Genomic DNA, 21040 nt, shown 5'->3' with positions numbered 1-21040 from the left:
TATGACAAAATTTGAGGGAAATGAAAGTGTCTATGGTTTTCATCGTGTCGTGGAAGTTGGGTGACTTGATCTTGATGGATGTGCATTATCCGCATTATTTTTCATTTAGTGGAGAACTGTAGATTCCTTTAAATAGAAATGGGAATTATGGGCACAGGCAATACGTCAAGGTTAAGACGGTTTAAGCGTTCATTGAGAAATAGTGCAACTAATACATTGTTTCTCTTTCCGGATTGGTTGAATGATTCATATGTTATCGACAACAACGACAAATATAAGCGCCGAACTCTGGCTAGTGTTCCTGATATATCATAAATCGAATGTTAAAATTACTGAAGTACAAGATTTTTTATCAATAAGCGCTACATTTAACCGATTTGATGATTGCAATTATGACGAACTCCCCAAAAGATTTTAAAGAAAACCCTTAAATTCGTTGAAAACCCTCAAAAAATATTTTAAATTTTAAGAAATTCCTTGAAAATCAAAGGAAAATCCCTAAAAATCCTTTGAAATCGACAAAAAAAAATCTTTTTGAATCTTTTTAAATGTCCGATAGAAGATGTTAAAAAATCGTTCTTCATGTGTTATGTCCTCACATACTGCTCTTACCTGCGTTAGGTCTTTGGTCTTCTCCTGCAAAAACAAAATGCTAGAAATAATGAATGTTACATCGTTGCGATGTCAACATAACGCTTTGATTGCAACTGTCCAATGAAAAGACTGAATGCAGAATAAAATTCCCACGTTGTCTGAAAATTCCTTCATTATACAAACTAGACGATCAGTCAACAATATCAATGTCATGTGAGTGAAAGGAATGTGAATTTCACAGAAGACATTACCAGGACAAATTCTCGCAATTCTTTCTCAACAATTTTTTTTGCTATTTTTTTGTTCGATCGATAACCCAATGATTGTATGCGGTTAGAAAGAATCCATCTATCCATCTCTCTATTCCTCCAATCATTCTTTTAGATACTGACCCCATGAAAAACAAAAAAATTTCTTTTCATCAGAAAATGCATAAATTTTGCAAGGTGCTATTGAAACCATAAATTCCTTTAGATTTTGAACAAAAAAGTGCACCTTTTTTATCTGAAGAAAAAAAAACAAAAAAAAATTGTTCTGATGCACTTGCTGATCATCGATGATAAAACACCTTGAGCATTATATTATAAGTTCGAGGCTATTATATCCATGAACGAAAAAAGTTAAGAAAATGAAATAAAAAATCCAAAAACCGAAATGCGACAATACCGAATTCGTAGAACTAAATGATGCAAAAATGTGAATTTCTTTGTTAAGATTATTTTTGTTGTTGAAATTACACATTCTTTTAAAGAGTTTTTTTTATATTATTATTCTTCTTCTTATAATATTCTTCTCTTCTGTGTCGTTTGTTGCTTTCAGCTTCTCTTCATAGATATATCCCATACACACCGAACGTATAAGCATTATAAGTACATTGAATAGGAATCTAAAGCCCTGGAATACAATAAATTATTTTTTATATATTTTTTATCCCTCATTTCCATTGTGTGCACTGATTTCTTTCAATCTCTGTGTGCATGTATACACACAGGTACCATAATATAATGTTCCTTTAACAGAATAAATAAGAAAAAAAAACTTTGCGAAAAGGTGAATTCTATTCGAAGTCCACATAACAAAAATTGAAAGCAAACAGGTTCTTTTTATAAAATTATTTAAATTTCTGTTTAGATATTAAAAAGTACACGCATATACAACACTATACAGACACAGGGCCTTTGTAAACCGACTCGCCCATTGTAAACTATATTGGTTATGATGATGCGAAGTAAATTAAGTATTTATTTCACCTTTAGAACATCATCTCTTCAAAACGAGCTACAATTTTTGCTGCGTATAATGTTCAAGTCGTATCGTTTGTTATGATTGCCTGAGACTCTCGGGACTGAGGTGAGGTAACATTTGAAATATTGCGCATTTATAAAGTGTCGTTCAGTCATTAGAGATTTTATTTTTATTTAAAAAAAAAATATTTCGAAATCAAATGTACAATGACTTCAGCTAAACATACCAAGACGATCATCGAAAAATTTAAGCAAAGGTTCTATTCAGGTTGCTAGGAATCTCGCGCCACATTTTGACACATTTTGTATAAGGAAGATGTCACTTTGTGAATTATTGTGAATGACGCAGCGCGAGTCCTTAACACCTCAATTCAAGTAATAGATTTTTCAAAAGTAGAAAATATAACTAAAATACCGCCAAAACACAATCAATCTTCCAGTAAAAAAATCAAACCTAAACGAAGGCCAAACATTCCGTTGGTATTCGATGGAGAGGAAATCAAATTCACCAAAATTACTTGGAATTACGTTGGGCGAAAAACACTCCTTTGGTCAACATATCAAAAATGTAACCGAAAATGCTTCAAAATATGTCACCGCCTCTCCTGGCCAACTATCACGACTGTTAAATCGAAACAAAAACGATTTATTCAAGTCGATGATCAGACCTATTCATATAGAGGACGTCGGCAATTCAGTGTTGCCAGACGACGTGATAACTCGATGTTCGGATGTTAAATTCATGCTCTGTTCCCTAATTTAGGTAGGATTGATTTGGAGTCGGATATACGTTTGACACTTCAGAAATTCATATTTATGAAGTTGCCAACGATTTAAGACCTGAATGGCAACACTGAATTGCGGATGTCCTTACTAAGTTTCTTGATGGGCATGGGGATCTTCTCATGCGGGAAGCTGTAAAGCTACACATTGTTCAGAATAAATGACTCAAGCTCTTCAACCACGGTGGTATTTGATAGAGATACTTCATCAGAGCACTCACCACTGTACGATAAAAGCCTTTAGGCGGAACGCTTCCGAGAGTTGATTCGTGAGTACGTTCCTTTTCTCTATTATAAATTAATATTTCTATGAGAATTCAAAATGACATTTGAATAATTAAAAACACGAGGTTTCAGTTTAGTGAATCATAAGGAAATGAAATTTGTTTGATGTTTTTGTTTTGAACTATCAAACAAACTTCTATTGACATCGTCAGTCTATTTGAAACGAAACTAAATCAATGAAATTTCATTTTTCTTATAATTGACTAACACGACACGTCGCGTTTATGGATTTAACTACTCATTTATGTTCAGGTAACGACTAATTTAGGGTTTGTTTAGTGATTGGTTAGTGGTTAGTCAAATGCAGGTTTTTGCCTTTTTGAGCTTCTCTTACAAACTTTCTGCTCTCTGTTTAAATAAGTACATTCATCATATGCTGTAATGTTTTCTAAAGGAAGCTGATTCTCATAAATGAATTGTATAATTGAATGATGTATGGACAAGTAAAGAACTTTAATATTACGAAATCAAATAAAAAGGTTCTTAAGAACTGAAAAAACGAACCGTTTAAACATTCACACCTAAGATTTTAAAAACAAAAGCAAGAACAAAGCACAACTTTACAATTAGTTATTCATAACATAATCGGTATTATAATAATTCGAAATAGAATATTCCATTAAGAGAAGTGATCTAACACGTATTTATTATCCAAGCGTTAAGTAACAACACTTCCAGAGAGTATCTTCTACCGAGGCAATTTACATAGATACATATAAATATGCACACAAAAAGAACATTGTACACAATACAATAAATCATCATCAACTATTAAGTTACGCCTGGGGCAATGCAAATTTTAAACAAAACAATATTTTTTAACACTCACCTCACTACTCTTAGACAATTGTCTAGACTTTTGCAAATCCATAATCGCATAATGTGTGTATGCTAATGTGCTAAAATCAATTGCGCTGCGCGGAGTATGAGCCATTATAAAAAGAAGCATGACGAATGTGTAACCACATATTGGAATTGAGTAATGGATCATTAAGCGGTGATATGTGTACACATATCCATATATATATAAGAAAATGAATTACTGGTCGCTGTAATGGCGGGGTCAATTTTAAAAAGTCCATCAAAAAAAAGTCTGACTGACACTTAAAGGATAGAATTTACTGATTTCGAGACAGACAGATTGATATGGCTGGGATTTATGGTTATGGACGTTTTTTTTCCATTGACAATTTATATCACTTGAAGGTGCAACTGAAAAGACAGTAAAGAACTATAATTGTCGTCAGTGATCTTCTTGCTTTCGATATTATTACAAGCTAAGTAGCTCTTTTCACGGTTCGTTAGCGGAAGCTTTTGCTTACAGCTGCCTCTAGCAGACAAAAAAAAGAAAATTGTTGACTTATTTGTGGGCTCCTGAAGAAAACAACAATTTTACATAGATCGACGAATAATCAAAAAACAACTTTCAATACTCGAATCTAGTACTTCTAGTACTTTTGTTATACAAAACATTTTGAATACGAAATCTTTCAATTTATTAGTTCTAACATACTTTTGGTTATAAAGGGCTGAATTAACCAGAGAGAACCTGATTATATTCGTCATTGCTATCGATGACAGATGATACAGGGTAGGTAGCCCGAGTACGGAATTCATCTTGATGACTTCACATATTGTTAAAACATTATTGTCGAAAGATAAATGATAAATTATGGAAAGACGTACTTAAATTTTACCTCATCTGTCTTGTCCAATTTAAGAACAATTATGTTGACCAGACATGCAAATAATAGATAATAAGCGAGATAATAAGCCACGCTAAATGAAATAAGAAGAGACGCAAGAGTTTCAGGGCCGGATTTACATTTACAGCGTCCTGCAGAATAAGTTTACGGCGACTCAACATAAAATTTTACGAGATTTTTATAGATTACCCTTACTCCAAACGCAGATTATGAAGGGAGCGTTCTCAAATGACGCAGAGTCAATCGCTTAATTTGAAATGCAAAGATACGATAAAGATAAAAAAACCTTGACCCAAAGGGAAAACAAAAACGAAAATTTGCTTTCGAAAAAAGTCCTGGTAGGTACAACATTATGAGTCACTTGTATGTTGTCACTTGGAAGAATTATTTCGTACGCTAAAATCTGTAACAAAATCTACCTAAAATCGAACAGACAAGAACCGAAACTGGTTCTATTAGCCTCGCAATCAATATTCAACACATTGCAAATTGAATCAAAAATTATTATGTTATCAATTACCAATTCAATATACATAGATCTACCCAGCCACAGGCCCTGGTCATATCTATGTGTGTGTACACGACATAAATAGTAAGTGTTGAATCGAAATTATTGCACAACCATCCACCAAATGAACCTAATATCAAAGCAATAAAATCGATTCTAATTGCTTCGTACAAGATTAAACTTTCTTGGAAACATAGTCTGGCATATAAAGTCCAGTCAAAAAAGCACCAAAACCATTACAACATGCAAAAACATGAAATTCACCCAATCCATTTGCAAATCATTTATCTGGTTTATATAATCGCCCAAGCAATCGAAACGACGACCGACCGTTTCAATAACGAACAGAAATCAAATAAATTTTAACATGGAAAATAATAGAAAAAAGTTTTGATTTTTAGAAGAAAAAAAGAAAATTGAACAGCTAGACCAAAAAAAAAACTGTTGCGGGAAAAGAAGTAGATCTTGGAAATCAATGGGACATAATAAATTAATTTACTTTACAGCTGTGTGTTGTACCGGTTGCCAAATGGATAGAAAACCCCTCGATCAATTTTGATTCGACTCATAATGTCTGTATATATACGTTTATGTTGAGTCCATTGAGACCGATAGAAAAATATTGTTTTGAAAATTTATATTTGTGCGGATATTTAAGAGCACTTAACATTCAACGTAAGAAATACACACCGTAATGTGAGATTTTGATTTATATAGTGTTTAGCTTGAAATAACAAACTATTTCACGTTTAACATGACTCTTAAAGTGGAACTATTTTTCTTTCCGATTTTTTTTTCTTTCTTTTACTTTTTTGTTTATACAATTTTTTCCTTCGTCTCTGATTGGAAATGGTAATAAAATCGCCAAATGAAGTAAGAGTACGTTTAACGATAGGTTATACAGAAATGTCGACAAACATGTTTCAAGTTAATCTGTTTTTGTTTACTAATCGCAGGGAGTTGCGGGAAGAAGAACAACTACATGAGTAGTAAGACTTAAATTATTTGCCGCAGCATTTACGTGTACCGATTGTTCAATATTCAATTATAACCAAATCCATACAATAGTATACCGAATTGGCAATATACTCACCGAAATTCGTCATTTTACTATATTTCAGCCAAAATAAGAAACCTTTTTTCACGATCCTGAATACAGCGCGTAACTCGATTTTAAACACATTTTGCTTAAAACGTAAGCACTATGAGTGCCATTCAAGAATGTTAAGAACTTCCTGAATTCATTGTTTTCCCAGCAATTTGTTACTGATCGATCGATCGATCCGAAAGAAGACAAATTTTGTTGGGATAAAACATGGAAAACGTGGAAATAATGATTATAAAAAACACACTCCACTACAATGAATGTCGGATAATTTCTTTTAAAAACGCCTTTTTTTTATTAAGTATGACCCGACCTGACAGTATCAATTCAAATTTGTTGAATCAGAAATTTGCATCTGAGAATGTAAAATATTACAGAACAGAAAAACAAAATCAAATTCATCGTATGCGAAATCCGAAAAAAAATATAAAATATAAAACATGAAAACTAGTAATTGATGTATCGTAACATCACAACAATAATTCATCACATTGGAATTTATAACATTGAGCACCACCCGATAATTATTTTCAAAAGAAAACAAAAATTCTTTAACATTAATTTCGCACAGTCAATAATCAAATATTCGAATCCAGCCCGCCGCGCCGTACTGACAAAAATACGCAAATTTAGTACACAATGACATCAAAGTTGCCAACGTAAACCGTCAAATGCGTGTATAAATCATGTCGAAGTTGTTTTTATTTATCAAGTTGAAAACAAATTATTTGTTTCAAAGATTTGCTTTGAAAATTTTAAAAACGCAAATTTGCGAACTTATCAGTGTTTTTCTTTATAAAAGTGTTCAAATCTGTGAAGTGTGTGTGGAAAATTGCCGAGATTTGCAAAGAAAGTGATCAAGTTAATTCAGAAATTACGCAAATTTGCCGATCAAATATTGCAAATTTGTACTGAAAAAGACAAATTTGCCAACCTTTGCTCGGCAAATTTGCGGACTTCCCACAATGATTTGCTTAATCTGATGGTGGATTTGTATTCTCGCATCCTTGAAATATGGAGATTTGCCCAGAAAATATTGAATCATTTCCTATTTTCCTTAAATTTGCCACTTAACCATTCGGTGGCAAAGCCATTTGTTCTACGACATTATAAGTAAATAAAAGCAAATTTGTTTCAAATCTTTTCGCTCAAATGTCTCGTTTTTTCGGCATTTTTCCTTAAGTTCAGTTAAGTGTAAATCAAAAACTTGTGGTAATTGATGGTATTGAATGAGCATGAGCGAATGGTTTTTGTGCGAAATTAAAATCAAAGAATTTTCTTTTCTTCTGAAAGTAATTATCGGGTGGTGCTCAATGTTTTCCTAAGTCCTAATTCCTAAGTGATGAATTTTATTGTTGTAATGTTCGGATAACACCAGTTACTAGTTTTCATATTTTATTTCGGATTTTGCATACGATGAATTTGATTTTGTTTTGCTGTTCTGTAAATTTGTACATGCTTTTGTCAGATGCAAATTTCTGATTCAACAAATTTGAATTGATACTGTCAGGTCGGGTCATACTTAATAAAAAAAAGGCGTTTTTAAAAGAAATTATCCGACATTCATTGTAATGGAGTGTGTTTTTTATAATCATTATTTCCGCGTTTTCCATGTTTTATCCCAACAAAATTTGTCTTCTTTCGGATCGATCGATCGATCAGTAACAAATTGCTGGGAAAACAATGAATTCAGGAAGTTCTTAACATTCTTGAATGGCACTCATAGTGCTTACGTTTTAAGCAAAATGTGTTTAAAATCGAGTTACGCGTTGTATTCAGGATCGTGAAAAAAAGGTTTCTTATTTTGGCTGAAATATAGTAAAATGACGAATTTCGGTGAGTATATTGCCAATTCGGTACTATTGTATGGATTTGGTTATAATTGAATATTGAACAATCGGTACACGTAAATGCTGCGGCAAATAATTTAAGTCTTACTATTCGTGCAGTTGTTCTTCTTCCCGCAACTCCCAGGAATATATATGTTTGTGATTTGAAAAAAAAGAGTCGTTACATGTCTCTATATTATGTGCTATCTATTTCGTATACAAATAAAATGAAAAGTGTAGCAGGGGCAATCAGTAATAAATTTCATTGATGCCACTTTACTGAGGTTTTTTATTTTAATATAACCATAGCACTGCTCCTAGCATTACCATAGAAAGTACTTGGAAGCTCATGGTATCAGAATAGGTTTTTCATTTCTTTGGTTAAGAGTTAAAACAAGAGTCACACTTTGCTGGTATGAGTTAAAAAACACAACATATGCAAGTGTAGATACCTACTTTTATTAAAATTTGGAGGTTTTTGACGTTTATTATACGAGTGTTGATGCTAGGAGCAACCCTAAGGTGTTGTCCAATGGTTATTGGTTTACCAAACGGACCAAATAGGAAAATTCAACAGAATCGAAAGTTTTTATCCATGCGTGAGTTGTTTTTATCCATGAAACGACACATCAGTTTGTGCCAGTTGCACTCTTGTTCCAGCCCCATCGCAAGAGAAAAACTAGAGTTGAGAAAATAAAAAAGTTTGTCCCTGAACTGTCATCAAATGGAGCGTCAACAAAACGCAATCACCGCATTTGAGTTGAGGTTATTCATGCCGCACGGATGAAAAAACTCTTGCGGTATTAAAGGTAACATCAGTACATGTAAACTTACTTTTATTTTCAGACAACGGAAGGCAGTGAAAACTTTTAGTGTGCTACTACTAGTCACTATTACTACCCGAAAGTTCATGCGAGGTGAACACTACTAGTTTAGTTTTTGAGTTCATACGACTTGAAAAACAACAAACTATAAACAACACTAAGGCTTACCTACAGAGCGAGGCTATTAGACTAACAAGAGAGTGCAATCATTCAACAAACAAAGCAATTGCTTTTACCTTTCACGTTTGGTGTGATGGCGGATGGAGATTTTGTTGGATGTAATTCCATCTGCTGTCGACAGCAACCACAATAATAAGCGATGAGCTTAAAATAATTAGCTTTTATATAGCAAAATTGATTTTTTAGACTAATAGAAGTAACAGATTCGATACTGTCTATTACCACCTGATAACGCAGCTTATTTAAAAGTAAAAGTCGTTTCAGTCAGTGTCGTAGTAGTCAGAGCACTAGACCGACAATAAAATACTGGGAATTCTTCATGTACAGAAGGCAATGAACATTTCGTTTTGAGTTTCGAATTATTTTACCTAGGCGGTTATAGCAGCTCTTAAGCACCGGTATAACACAAAAACTATGTCAAATACGTAAGAGAAGTTCTATTGTTTTTCGGGCCCGAAGTGCTATTTCATATGAATGATGGGCTATATGAAAAGTTTCTAATTACACCAGCTACGAAAATTGTAATTTTCATGCTTCGGGCCGAAAATGAGTGCAATTTTTGCATAACTATCCAAAATTACAAAATTGTTCCTGGATATATTGTTCAATCCAGGGATGGTGGACTCTAACATACTTATGGCAATTCTTCAGTAATTCTTAACAGAGCTGGTGCTCTTCCCTTTCCCACCTTTCTTATTGTAGAGATCATTTTGATAGTTAAACTATCGAGCAAAGAGGGAGCTGTTTCGGCCTCGGAAATTTCTTTGTACTGGCGGCCCAGGTTGGAAAGCCCTAACGCTCATCAGTTGTTCCAATACTTTTCCTTTAGAAGAAAGCAGTTGTGCTAGTGCTAGCTCGATTTGAACTAGTGACGAGCAACACGTTAAAATAAATCTATTGGTCATGCGATGCTCGAGCTTTCGGCCCTTCGCATGAAAATGCACATGTGTACCTGCTTTGGACGATTGATTTTAGGCACTTTCGCTACTCGCGAAATTCGAAAATTGTGGAAGTTAAAATCGAGATTGCCTGGGATGTAACAAGGATCTTATCATTCAACTCTTCTTAGCCCAACAATATAAATCATTTACAAAATTAACATCTGCTGATGGCACAGAACATTAAATTTTCAATGACTTTCGTTGACCTATTAATTAGCGATGAGCTTTACCGATGGCATCGAAGCTTATTGTTTAAATTCAAATTTGGGATTACAATCTAAAAAGACTCTCATTCAAGTCCACATATCTGTATGAACTTTACAACCGTTTTATTGTCATTCAATGATTTTGTAACGTGAAAGTAATCCAAGACGTCAATGCAATGGATCGATACAATAAATTTAAAAATCAAATTGAAACTTTAATTATTTGATTATATCAATCAATTTTCAAAGGCTAACATACAATGTTGCGGTAGGTCTTCCGCCTATACACAAATGTGTGTTATTATTTCGATGGAAACGAATTATAAAAATTGGATTTGGAAAAGAAAAAGAAATATTTTTAAGTCAAAACAATTATCGCTTTAATGTGAGTCGAATTGATCGAGTTGAAGCGAAAATCAGATTGGAATAAATTGATTTGATAATTAATTGAAAATGGATTACCATTTTAGGAGTAGCTTCTGTTTTTATTGAGCTTGTTAAATGGATCTTATTACGTTCGATCAATATAATCACGGCACAGAGATTTTCATATACATTTTGTGAGAGCGTCGTAATATTAAGGCATATTGGATCTGATTATTGGTTAACTGGATGAACGTAACTTAATAACAATTTCGTTTTAATTAACTATACACGAAAAAAAAACGTATGCGTCATTTTGACTGGCTGGTATTACAGTGTAGTGTGTTACGTTGAAGCCAATAATTTTTGTAATTTAGAACAATGAGTACACTTTGAATTAATTAATTGATTCTCCACAGTTTATCTTTTAATCGATCAACGTGCGATTGCTCAATACAATTATTCGTTGAGTTGAGACTGTATAATGAGATAATACAAATGAAATATCAAACGTTCCATAGTCGCTGAGATTATTCTCATCTCCGTACGATTAATTTCAAAACAAGAAGTCTAAACATCAAATCATCTAGACAATATTTGATAGGAAACCTCCCTCAGCTTGTAGTGACGCCACATTTTATTCAGTATTTCATTCTTTGTTCTCTATTTACTGGTGAAATAATTTCACTCTGGTAAATATCGATGATATGTCTTTACAGTGAAGTTGGTTCGACGACATTGGTAATTTTATGACGTAATGTACTAGATTTTTCTTCGCTGATTTGGTTCGCTGAAGAAGAATTCACTAGAAATTTATGTTCCAATGTTCTGCGGCCTTGAAATTTAGAATGTAGCCAGGCTCAGATAATTGGGTCGGTTTTAAAGACGCACATGCTTGGAGGCATCCATTGATTCTGCGTCGATAGTTTGTCTTTGACATTTTGTTTCATACTTTTCGTATATCTGCAAATTCCACGTCCAATTGCTCGGAACAGCCACTCGCTGACCACATACCTATCATTTGTCAACGGCCCAAAAACTAAAACCTTCGATTCAAAAATCCGAATGGCTCTTCGGGTATCGCTGGGCCGGACATTATGATCTACTATGGAGCAAAAGTTTTGGTTTCAACAGAGTGAAGAATTTGTTCCGTTCGTGGTTCTGAAAGAACAGGACAAGACAATAACGAAGGCGTGCATATTTCCCTTAAAAAATGTTTGGTACAGTTCCCTATAAAGATTAACGGTGGAGCCACTAGAAAATTTTGATGCCACTTCTTTCGTCAGTAGATGGAAGGAAGAAGATACCCCTAGTGGTAGGTATCGACTCATTTGTATAATGATGTATTAATACCTAAAAAAACATCTAAGAAGTTATGAAAGTTATCAATGCAAAACACCGTTCCAACTGTTATAAACAGTTTGAAAAAAACTGAAAGACGACATTTTTATAACAGTTGAGACGGTGTTGTTCCTTGATAACTTTTTAACTTCCAAGGTTTACCACTTTTTACTTCAGAAAATGTATTTTTAGGCATAAATACATCATTGTAGAAATAAGTTGGTACACTGAGAAAAAAGATTACGTCTGACACGTATAAAGTGTGGTAAGGAAGTTATACTACAGACACGTATGCGTGCTAACGTACGACACGTATTGTTATACATACGTCTCGTATAAAATATTGGAGTGGCATGTTTCTTACCTTAGTCATCGTATATTATACAGTGACTATGTATGGAAATACTTGTCGTGTGTAAGTACGCATACGTGACTGGTGTATAACTACTTCACCACACTTTATACGTGTCAGACGTAATCTTTTTTCTCAGTGTACCCAGAGGTCAATATAGTCTAGCTATGACCCTTGCTTTTGTGATTGACTCAGATTCGGGATCTCTTTTATATACGCTATCAGTCAGAGTTCCGAAGGATAATTCCGGATGGGATTAGTGAGTAGAATGAAGGAAAATTTTAAGAAAAACTTTTAATTTATTTAAGGTACAAACAAAGTGATGGGACCAAATAGTTGTAGCTAAATAGAGAAAAATTGGTCAGACAAAGTTTTAGTTTTGTCAAGGAATCACAGATTGTCTTTATAAGTATTTCTTATGGAAAGAAATTCAATGGACATTTTTCAATTTGTAACATGTTAACGCGGTTCACTAAGGTCAAAACATATAAACAAAAAATATTGTCAATATTAGAACACTGTTAGTTCGATGACAATGGTTTGGATATTAGTCAATGCATATCACGTCATTATAAAACTAAAATATAATTTGCTTAACATCCCATCATCACGAACTTTTGGTATAAATAAATTTCTAGCAGCAGCAGCAGCAGCAAAAAAAAAGTTTGTTAAACTGCTCTAAATAAAATCATTCATATCATTGCTTATGCCATCGTTTAAACGAATAAATACGAGAGAAAAAAAAACCTAAGTATATAATTTGCATAAAATTTGAACTTATTCTTCTCACGATTCATTCCACACTGGCTCAAAAACCGTTATTCATATTGCACGAAGTATTCATCAACGAAGAAAATCCATGAATATTCTTGCACACCTGCTTTGCGCTTTATCTGCGCTTTTTTTGTATTACATATACAATGAGTTTAAATACGCTTCGTAGTAAAAATGTCTTGTGTATAGGTCTTGGCGTTGTGTTCCGCCTTTTTCGCTGATTCATTTTAATAGAAATTAGGTAGGGGATTCATTACTCGTCTATGTATTTGATTGGTTTTGATATGTGCCTTAATATAGCACGTGTTTTTTTTTTAAACATTACCTTACATTCAGATATCTTTTGTTATAGCGATCTGTGTGTGTGAGTACTGTACGTACAATATTTTTGAACTTGTTTCTATTTCATTTTATTAAATTAAATTTTAATTTATTCTAACAAAATCTTTAATTTATGCTATGTGCTTCGGCAAGAAGACGTCGTAGCAGGGCCCATTTTGAGTATTTCGTTTTCAAGAATTTTGCAATTTTTCAAGCACTTCGGGAATTTTAAAGAATTTTCAAGAATTTCAAGAACTTTCAAGATTTTTGAATATTTTCAGAACTTTCAAGAATGTCGAGAACTTTTAAGAATTTAGACAATTTTCAAGAGTTTAAATTCTTCAAAATTCTCGAATTCGAGAATTTTCATGAATTTCTAGATCTAGATCTTTCAAGAATTTCATGATATGCAAGAATTTCGAAAATTTTCAAGAATCATTTTAACGAAAAAAAAATATGCCCTGAGTCGTAGCATAGCTTTTATATTGGTACTGGATGGTGTATATGGTTGTTCGGTCTCATTAACGACAAAACGAAAAAGAAAAACGAGATGTAAAAAGAAAATTTTCTTGATGAAACCTGAATCACCTCGATTATCGTTTAGATATCAAAATGTTGCATTCGGTTGTTGGCAATATTTTATTAATTAATGCGCAAGATGTGCGCATTTTATACAATATATACTTTCTTCATGATGACCTTTTACATCACAATCTTATCGTAAATCAAAAATCTTATGGAAATTGAAACGATATATTTTTTCGTTTAGAGGTGGCGGTGTGTAAATTTTGTATTTATATGTGGGCTACACATTTTAATTAACTCTCTGTTCAACGTTCAACCATCATTATTATAAACATTGAGTATACGTCCAAGTTAATGCAGGCTTATGATTCTTAACTAACAATAAAACGGCTGGGATTGAGTATGAGAGCGGTATATTTAACACTCTGGTTGAAATGGTAAACGATTTTATTTATTCCTTCACCGTTGTTTATTACGTTGGATGTAATAGCAGCGTCTCAGGGTATGCCTTAGGGGTCAATTTAACGCCAACACAACACGGTTGAAGTAACAGTTAATATGTCTGAAGATGAAATGTGGTGAAAGGACTATTTTAACTAGAAATGGTACATTGTTGGTATGTGCTCTGCGGCATTTTAAATAGAATTAGTTCAGAATTGGAGCGTTCCTCTTTTGATTTGGCCTACCACAGCACTGACAATAATGTTTAAGGTATAGGAAAGATTTGGACGCAGACAAGGCGGTATATGAAAGATAAGGACGTGGAAGAAGGGACCAATAACTACCGAAAACTGTTAAAGGTTTAAGATGATTCAAATGGGAATTGAAACAAAGGATCAACATATCTGTGTTTCGTGATCTTTATTGATCGGCCTAACCTGACTGGGACTGGGACAAATTCTAAAAGTGAAAAAATGTCTCAACTGACAGCATGGAAACAATTCAGTTGCATGTCAGTTGTGAGTTAGAGCATAGTTTAAGTGTATATTTGCTGCAAATCATTCATTATGAACAAGATATTACAACTATACGTCTCCTACATTCTACGAGGTAACCACTAGCAAAAAATCGGCTCAACAATTCCAATTCCACTATTCAATTTCAAAAATTCCGTGGTTACAGAACTGATAATATCAACAAAAAAAAGCAAAAATACATTGAAGGTTAGCCAAATACTAGTCAAAGCAACAATCATAAATATTCAGCTGATTTTCCACCGGAAATTTACATATTTCCACAAAATCCACTATTCCATTTTCCACAATATTCCGCCTGCTCGAAAAATGCTATTTCTTATTCCTATAATTGAGTTCCAAACAACGATTTTGTTTCGATTTAGACAACGCACTTCAAGCAAAAGTGGTACTCTAAATAGGGTACTGAAACTTGACAGTGCTCCATACAAAATTTTACACTGTAAAAAGAGTGGGGATAAAATTTCATACAAAATAGTAATCTATTTGGCAGCTGTCATTAATAGCACTTTTGCTTGAAGTGCGTTGATTTAGAGCATTATTATGAGCAAAAAATCATTCTAGAGTATAACAAAAATGTTTTTAATTTTTTTTTTATAAAGTTGATTTTGTGTTCATAGTATGTACAACCCGATGGAGAAGGGTCATTTGCCAAATGAAGAAGGACATTTTGTTTACATCTTTGCTAAATATCCCGATTCTTTCACATGTAAATTTTCGCAATTTCGACTGAATAAAAAGATGGCGCGCTATGCACGCATGTTGAAGAAGGTTTCTGACTTCGCTTATTTTCTTAATTTTTCAGGATACTTTACTGAATTAAAAATTAATTCTGAAAAATTTCGACGCATGATATAATGCAGAAATACTTCAAATAACGGTCGGAATCGAAATAAAATATAAAAATGTTTTGTTTGGAACTTAATTTAATCGGCCTGTCCCAAAAATTCCACAGTGGTTACCTCGTCGTCCATATTATTAACAATCCACCAAAATTTTCCAACCATGACCAATTTTAATCAACAACACTTCAAATAATTTCGAATTCAATTGTAATAAAACGATTCACACTCTGAGAAACCGTAATCAAGAACACTTAGCTGCCATCAAACCGCTGGCGCTGAGTTGAATATTCAGAAATATTCTCCTGTCGTCTCTTCGTTTCATATTTTCCTAATAGTTCACAGAAACAATTTTTTTTATCATTTCTGTACTGAAAGCAATTAAAGTCATTTTATGTTCCGCCAATATGCTGTAAGTTAATCTGACCGTTTATGCATACGTATATGGAAGCACGGTCTTTCGCTATATATAAAGTGCCGGAAGCTGTTTGTTACAATATGAAATTGTTATAAAAGCAAAAACCCATGCACTTTAAGATCAACGTTCAAAACAATCAACCGTAAAAACATTTCCAAACTTTATATCCAACCATCACGTGACTGACCACATGCATTAATTGCCCGGCGCATGCGCGAACGCATTAACTATATTATGTACACAATTTTTATGGTATTTAACACTTTTCAGCTATAAATTATTCGAATGGCATATAACAAACATGAAGATATTACAACTAGATAAACAATAATATAAATAGCCCCGACAATTAATTTATTGATTAAAAATGAATAAATAAAATGTTAAATAGTAGTGCGACTAGTTTTTCGGAATCAAACAACATTTTCATTTAAAATTTATTGACAGAATTATATTGCGGTTAAATTTTGCGATATGCAATCGAACACGAAATTAATTTCTATATTTATGATAATTACATGTGTAATTCAATATTTTATTTTAATGAAGATTTTTTTATGTTTAGCGCTAACATATCCATTCGATCTATCTCGTGGCATATATACTTATACCACCACAGGGCCTATTTTTGTGAATTACTTGAAAATGTTTGAAATTAGAAATTTCGGGAATTTATAAAAAGTTCAAAAATTTTCTTAAAAATATAATGAAGTTCTTAAATAAAGAATGGTCTGATGATCAAAAGTTGTTAGTTCAAGAATTTTTTCACGAATTTCTCGAATTTTAAGAATAATAAAGCACTTTCAAGAAATTTCTAAAAGTTATATTTCTTGGAAATTCTATAAGATTCATGGAATTGTTAAAATAACGTATTTGTAAGAATTATCTTCAAAATTTCTGATTTCAAGAGAATTTCAAGAATTTCTATAATTATAAAGAAATGTAATTCTACAATATACTTGAAAACTTGACTTTTTAGAAACGGCTGACGTATCGCGACAGAATCATTAAATCTGCTACTTCTTTTGTTAATGTTCGATACAAAAATCTTTTAATTCATTTGTTTTAACATTTATTTTGCTATATAAACCCACATTTTGTGGAGGTTACCGCTCATTTTTATCACTGCCGTCGACAACAGATGTGCCGTTCCTAAAAGGTTAAATTGAGTTTTTCGCCTATTCAAGAATTTCTCGAGTTTGTCTTGAAAAGTCCACAAAATTCTTGAAATTCTGAAGAAATAAAGAGTAATTCTTGACATCAGGAATTTTGAAATTTTTAAGAATTTCAAGAACTTTGAGTTTTTAGGAATTTTCAAGAAATTTCAGTTGTTAAAATTCTCGAAACCTTTTGAAAGTTTTGAGGGTTCTTATATTGCGAATATTTTCGAGAATTTTAATAATCTTGAAGATTATTGAAATTGTTGAAATCCGAAATTTTAAGACCTTGAAGAATTTCGAATAATTTTAAGAGTTTTAAGAGTGAAAATAGGCACTGTCCACCAACCGCCTATCATCACAGCCATATTACAGATTGTTTTTTTCCTCTCTCCCAAAGGACATTATTAAACATGATCATTATAATGAACGAATGGGAAGATAAAAACTATGAACCCTTGTCGATGGTCTATTTAATGTTTGAATAGAGCACAGAATAATGTGTATGCGACTGACATAATACAAACAATTTGGTTAAAAAGTTACCCACGATAAGTGCAAACAATACGGGTGCAGTTCGATTTTTGGTGTATAACCGTTTTCAGGTCTTTGTGTTCCGAGTCCATCAAGTTCATCCCATGGGATTTTTTCTCACGGGTACGTTTTTAAACCTATTATACTGAAACTTATACCCAATTGTATGCATTACATTTTGTTATAATGAATTCATCTCAGTGAGAGCACTTTGTGATGGGGTATGCGCAATGCTTTATGTATATGGATTCGGGTTTATTGTATTTGCTGGGTGCATAACGCACACGCGTTTTTTCCCCGTAAATGGTGTTATGGTGCTTGCATAGAGGGATGAGAATATTGTTACTAACGGAAACATATTGAATGTAAAACTAATGTAAGTTTAGGGATGGGCTAATGAACTTTTCGTCATCGTATACCATTCGGCGGTGTGTGCAGTGCATGTATATATTCGATTCTCCAAACATATAAGTTTGGTAGTAAAATAACATTTCCTTTGTTTACATCCCGTGTGGCAATTTATTCATGCTTTTTGTGACATTGTGATGAATGACTAAGTCTGAGGGATATTTATGAAAAGTTGTTGGGATGAGAAAATGTTATCATAGCCCGCTGAAGTACCTACGTTTTTAGTCTTTTAGTGCAAAGATTCTTACTTTAATAGTACTTACTTACTTACTTTCTAGTTAAAGGCTAGGAGGATAAGCTTAAAACTGAACAAATCACAAATTATAGAAGGTCACCACTCTCAAAATAGTAAAAATTATCTGAATATTAATAGAAGAAAGACGATAACCGATTGCGTTACTTCTGAAGCTACGCCATCTATCGTCATTTCTCTGATTAAAAATGATTCTTAGGGAATGTAATAAACTGTTACATATTCTGGACATAAGTAACAATAATTGTAATGTGAATAAATTCATTCCTCTTCTATCTCTTATATCTATTAGTTTCAGTTCTTAGCTTGATAACAATTGTTCACCAACAATTCCCAGTGCATTTTATGTAGTAATGATATTAAATTTAAAAAAGAGCTCAAAGAATGAAAAAAATCTGTCTTTATATGCCAGCAGAGGTCACTTACAGATCTATTACTTCAGTTATTGAAACAATTTTCTGGTGTTCAATAAGAAATCTTTTACTTCTTTTGTAAGAGTTCATCGCTTATGTTTGTTGTTGTCAATGACAGATGGCTGGATGGTTGGATAATGGATGATTGTTTGTAGTGGATGATTGATGATAATCAACACATTAATACAAGACTTCGTATAATGAAGGTAAATCATTACTGAGGATATCAAGTTAAATACTGTGCAAATCTACCAGACCTCAGCACTGCTTCTAGCATAAACATAGGAAATATTAGGAGGCTGATGAAATGACAGTAGGCACCGTGTTTCCTTGTAAAGATAGATCGCTTGTTTTCGTTGTATGAGTTAAAACGTACAATACAAACAATAACTCTAAGCGATAGCTCGTAAAGCCTCCAAATTTGACATTTAACAATTCAATGTTCATGTTAGGAGCAATGTTGTGGCCAGACCAATCACACAAATCCGTTACCCTACTTTCGGGTGGATGGAGTATGATGCTTCGTGTAGCGTTTACGATTTCAAGAGAATTTATGAAACTCGAATATCGGAAAATCAGTTTTAAAAAATTGGTCAAATTGGTAATCAAAAGTGCTACACTGTCGCTGCACTCAAATTCACCCGGAAGTAGCGTTCCGCATATCTTCACTGATTTGCCTTGCCTTCTTTTTCGCTTATATATTTTTGTGTACAATTTCTCTCGCCATTTTTTGCGGTAAATTCAAGTTAATAAGCAGATTTTTCAAAAATCAGGCGTTTTTTTCGATTGCAGATTTTCAATGTGTAAAGTGAACCGTAAAAAGAATTACAAATTTTTACTAACCGCAACTAAACGTTGAGTGTATTCAAACACATTCTTTCTATGGTTTTTTTTTCTGTTGTGTTAAAGCCTCCCATCAAATTTGACGCGCATCATTACTCTGGCACTGTAATAAAAACATTTCCAAAATAAGTAAATTAATCAACATCAATTTGTTTCCTTGTTAACTATTTCGAAAAACCACTCTGAATAAGCAGCGCTTCAACAAATCGTTACAAGAGAGACGAACTAACAAAAAATCATTATGAAAATAAATAAAACCGAAAAATTCATAAATGAAAAAAAACCCCGACCTGTGTGTATAATATTAATATTCTGACCACATTACTATTCATTTTGATTATTCTTTCCTTATTTCATCATCTTTATACAATGTAATAATATTGATGTGGTTCGAAACCTATATAATTTCCGAAAATATTTCAAATACAAAATTTGTTTCGTCCAAACAATATGCGTGAATAAAAAATGTTCTTTTTCTGGGCTTAATGGGCTGTAATAGATAGCCGCATGCGTAGATCTATAATGAGTTGTGATTAATAATCAGAAGGTGTTAGTGATATGATAGATATTTTCATAAAACACAAATCATTTTCTAATAATTTCTTGATATATTTGTGGAAAAAATATGGAAAGAAAGAAGAAAAAAATGTGGTTAAATCACCTGCCTTTCGAGATGATTGTGCTATATTTGAATATTTTTTTTTTGATTACTTTAATTTAGACCATATCAAGGTTCAATTTGATATCGATCTTTGTTGTGTGTTTTCTTCCTTGTCCTTCACTAATGTGTTTTGACCCGAACACAATGCTAGGAGAATTTATGGTGTTTGAGGCGTCGTATGAGCTATACATAATAAGCGATGAGACTATCAATATTTAGGACAAAAGTGTTACATTGGGGAAGTAACAGACGACAAGCATATCATTAGTTTAAATATTGAGTCTGAGCTTTCTCTTGATTTTAAAATTTTCTTTTTAATCGATTGATAAAAATAGTGCCCTACCTACCTCGGCTACGCCTCGATCGGTAAATTTCACACAAGAAGTCTCATTTCCAAATAAGGTATTTTACTCAAAAAATTGAGGTAAAGTTCCACCGCCGTGAAGTAAAGTGTTGGTTATTTACAGCCTGGGACAGTCAAAAAAGTGCATTTTTATTCTATACGTGTTTCATCGATTTCAGCTGTTTTGCCATTGTAATTTGTATTGTTAAAACAGCTGAAATCGATAAACACGAAAATCATAAAAATACACTTTTTTACTGTCCTTGGCTGTACATGCTTCCGGGTGTAAAATCACGAAAAAGTAAATTAAGCCG

The sequence above is a fragment of the Bradysia coprophila genome, unplaced genomic scaffold (genome assembly GCF_014529535.1).
Source record: "Bradysia coprophila strain Holo2 unplaced genomic scaffold, BU_Bcop_v1 contig_297, whole genome shotgun sequence".
In the NCBI taxonomy this organism is placed as follows: Eukaryota; Metazoa; Arthropoda; class Insecta; order Diptera; family Sciaridae; genus Bradysia; species Bradysia coprophila.
Note: the sequence above shows the minus strand (reverse complement) of the source record.